This window comes from Fukomys damarensis, unplaced genomic scaffold (genome assembly GCF_012274545.1).
Source record: "Fukomys damarensis isolate Sample0158 unplaced genomic scaffold, DMR_v1.0_HiC HiC_scaffold_20, whole genome shotgun sequence".
NCBI classification, from domain to species: Eukaryota; Metazoa; Chordata; class Mammalia; order Rodentia; family Bathyergidae; genus Fukomys; species Fukomys damarensis.
The window spans coordinates 4097385-4101424 of record NW_022900932.1 but is presented as its reverse complement, the minus strand read 5'-3'; the positions used below and the strand labels follow the sequence as shown (position 1 = coordinate 4101424).

Here is a 4040-nt window from a genome sequence, read left to right as displayed (position 1 = left end):
CCCGGCCTTTTTTTTTTTTTTTTTTCTTTCTTTGGTACTGGGGATTGAACTTGGGACCTGCAGTTGTGAGGCAGGCAGTGGAACCACTGAGCTAAATCCACAGCCCTATTTGAACAAATCTTAATGTTTTACTACATTTGGCTAAATATTTCTGTGGTTTTAAAGAAATGAAACATCACAGATAAAAGTGAATCCTTTGAACTCTTTTCTAATCTCATCGTCTTCCTCTCTCCCATGGGAAACCAGGTTCCAAACTGTAAGAATCTTCTTTTTCCATGTTTTTAAAAAGTTTTGTTGTATGAGTGCTTTGTAGCCAATATATGCTATTGTTTCATAAACATCCTTAAATTCCACACGAACAAACATATTGTGTTTATTTATTTTGGTGCTGGGGATTAAACCCATGATGAACTTGAGCTGCATCTTCAGCTCTTTTTAATTTTTTCATTTTGAGACAGGGCCTCACTGAATCACTATGTTGCTCAGGCTGGGCTGGAACTTGAGATCCTCCTGCCTCAGCCTCTCAGAGTTCAGCCTGGCAACACAATTCATTTCTTTTTGGGACTTCCTGCTTTTCTTCAGCCTTACGACACATGGCTCAGTCTTCTATAGCACTGTTTTTGATAACCTGTTATGGGACCCTGAGACATGATTATTGCTCTCCTGGAATGGTTTTGCATTTTGCAGTAACCAACAAAGCAACTCTCTGTATTGTATGAAAATTTCTCTGGTCACAAAGTGGGTGTGTCCATTGTACCTATAGGATTTTAGTTTACCTCACGGACTGGTACCACAGGATAGTGACTGAAAAGTGCCTGTCATTTACATGTTCACTACACAGGGCCACAGGAGGAGGAAGCAGCAGGCTTGGTCAAGGGGCTGTGGTGTGTGTGTGTGTGTGTGTGTGTGTGTGTGTGTGTGCCAGAGCCTCCCATTGGTTTTCCCTGGAAAAGGTGGGCAGGGCAGCAGGCAAACCACCTAGCATTAGCTATGTGGAGTAATGTGGGTGGGCTCTAGGGCTGGGGTGGGCAGGCTGTAATAGACCTCAGGCCCTGGCTGACTGGGGCTGAGGAACAAGGCCTCCCTAGATTGGTTGGTTCACTAGGAGGGATGGGCTCCCCAGAGCCCTTTGCTGCCTAGCTCTGAGTGGGGGCAGGGCAACGTCTCCCCGACAACAAGGCTGCAAAGGCTGGAGCATAGAGCATCCAATCGAAAGAGTATGAAAAATGTTGTCTGGCAGTCACTTAATTTCTATTTCCCTGATTATTCATGAGACCAGGTGTCAGTTCACTGGTTACTGGAGGATTCCTCTTCTCTGAGTTGCTTGTTCTTACCCTTTTCCCATTTGGAGTGGGAGGAGAAATTATCTTGGTTAATAACATGTGAACTTTAGCCAGGTGCAGTGGTGCACACCTGTAATCCCAGCATTCGGGGAGGCTGAGGCAGAAAAATCACAAGTTCAAGCTTAACCTAGGCAATTTATCAATTAAAAGTGTAAACTTTGTACCAATATTATTACCATGTAATACACTGCAAATATCCTTCCCACTTTGTGGCTTGTCTTTCAACCTTTAAGATCTTCTGTGGTATAAAAGTTTAAATCCCAGCACTTGGGAAGCTGAGGCAGGAGGATCACTGTGAGTTCAAGGCTAACCTGGACTACATAGTGAGACATTGTCTCAAAAATTTAAAAAGTTTAAAAATTTAAAGTAATAAAATATATCATTATTTTTCTCCATGGCTTATGTTTTTGTTTCTTAGAGGCATTAGTGTTCTCTGCCCATATAATAGGGTCTAAATTATCTTAAATGATTTAACCACCAAAGTTTTTAAAATTATTTAAATGAAGCCAGGGCTATTTGCTCAATCCCCATGGAACAGCTGCAGCTTGATGGGCAGTTTGGCACCATCTATTTAAAAATCAATTCTCAGCCAGGCATGATGGCGCACACCTATAACCCCAGCACTCGGGAGGCTGAGGCAGGAGGATCACTGTGATTTCGAGACCATCCTGGGCTACATAATGACTTCCAGGTCAGTCTCAACTACATAGTGAGACCCTGTCTCAAAAAATAACAACAACAACAACAAAATCAATACTCAGCAGGAATTTATACCGCAGAAACACATGCAGAAGTCTCCCTCCAAAATATACACACAGGGCTTAAATACAACATCAACTGTAATTGCAAAGATCTAGAAATAACCTAGATATCTATCCATAGAAAGCTGGTTAAATGAATTATGGTACAGACTACATAATGTAATTTTCTGCAGCTATTGAAAAGAATAAAGCTGATTGGATATATTCTTAGGGGAAGTTGCCCAAGATATATTGCTAAGCTGGAAAAATGAAAACAAACAAAATAAAAGGATTCAAATAGAAAATTTAATATGCTACCTTTGAGGTCCAACAGGAAAGGGGCGACTCCTCCAAGCATGTGTAGGATGCAGAAATATAACAGCTCAGGGTGGCTTCCTTCACGGGCTGGAGGTGGGGACAAACCCCGTGCTGTTTCCTTGGTGTCACACCCAGTGAGCAAAGAAAAGCCCTGTGCAGTTCGCATCTCCTGCGGCTGCTACTGCTTCTGGAACCGGAGTCCGCCTAGGTGAAGCGACCTTTCGTCTGGCAGCTAAGAAGAAACGGAATCACGGGAAGGTGGCGGGAGGCCCGGGCAGTCTTGCGACCTTGGCTCAACTGGTGGACCTGGGTCCTGCTGGGTCTGCGAAGGGGGTGCGTGGGGTTAGAGGGGTGCGGGGGAACGGGACTGGAGCGGGGCAGCTGTGAGCCAGGAGCATCTGCTGGGAGGAGAGCAGAGCCCCAAGCCAGAGGCTCTGGCAGCAGAGTCTGCGGCCCAGAGGGGGTGAGCAGCGTCCAACCTTGAGGAGCAGCCGGGGCGCCAGGTTCACCCGGGTGACACAGAGGAGGAGCAAAGGGGCCCCAGCCTCACCCCAGAGCGGACAGATGGGCTGGCCTCATCCTGGGGCTGCAGACAGTGCTGCTTTAGGGTCAGGTCACACCTGCGGGAGCGGCACAACTGGGAGCTACTTCCCACCTCTGGGAAAGAGCCCCGTCCCTCGGCCGGTCTTCCAGCTGTCGTGCAGGCCTGAACTTCGGTGAGGACGATTACTCAGACCACAGCCGAGTGGAGACACTGGTAAGGCCCAGGTTGGGAGCATTGTGATCAAAAGTGGCCCTGGAACGCCTCTGCTTCCAGAATTCAGGCCAGTCTTGGCCTGTGCCCTGTGGAGAAAGACTTGCTAATCAAATGAACCCAAGTAGGAAATACCGCAGGGGAGCTAGAGATAAGTCTGCAGAGTCACCACACAAACCTCCACATTACAGGCACTGAAAAGTCCTGCATGGCAACTACATTGGTTTACTGCCTAATTCCCATTCCTCCTCCCTCCTCTTCCTTCCTGATTAGCAAACCCTAATTGTGTTTACCTTCTGCTATCTGGACGGTACACAGGCTTGTTCTAGATTTATACTATGATATCCTCAGCCTTGTGATTTTTGCCTCATGGTCACAAAACTGCTGCCACAGCTCCAAAGGACAAAACACAGTCCTGTTTTAGATAGAAATAAGCAAAAAGGGCTATGAACACTTTCCTCTTCCATTTCCTCTTGGGATTGTCCATCACGGCAAGAAAACAAATCTTACCCAGATTTTGCAGATTTTTGAATTTTTGCAGCCCTGTGACAGAGGTATTACCAATCTGTTTTACATATGAAGAAATTAAATCCAGCCTCCTTAAGCATCTTGCCTGACTTGTTCCTTTACTAGCTGACAAGTGATGCAAGAGGGCTTTGATCACCAGCCCAGAGCTGTTCTGAGTGACAGAACAGAAGCCGGGTGAGGAGGGCTAACATGCTCAGGGCAGAGCGAGCCTGAGTCGGAGTCCTCACACCCAGGACCTGGTTCCTCCCGTCACACTGTGCAGACTGTCTGGACACCGCACATCAACCTAATGATCTATGGAAAAACAAGATGCCAAAGTTGGGATCCTGTCGGTGATTTGGTTTAATAAAACAAAAC

At 46.4% G+C, this 4040-nt stretch overlaps 1 long non-coding RNA gene across 1 annotated transcript; it reads right to left on the bottom strand.

Annotated features, from left to right (window-relative positions):
* Window positions 1–2515: 2515 nt before the first annotated feature.
* Window positions 2516–4023, bottom strand: LOC104849070. The gene is made up of 3 exons (XR_776639.1): window positions 3666–4023; window positions 3449–3570; window positions 2516–3244 (listed from the first exon to the last, which is right to left on the bottom strand). It is a non-coding gene; the product is annotated as an uncharacterized LOC104849070 (long non-coding RNA).
* Window positions 4024–4040: the final 17 nt, after the last annotated feature.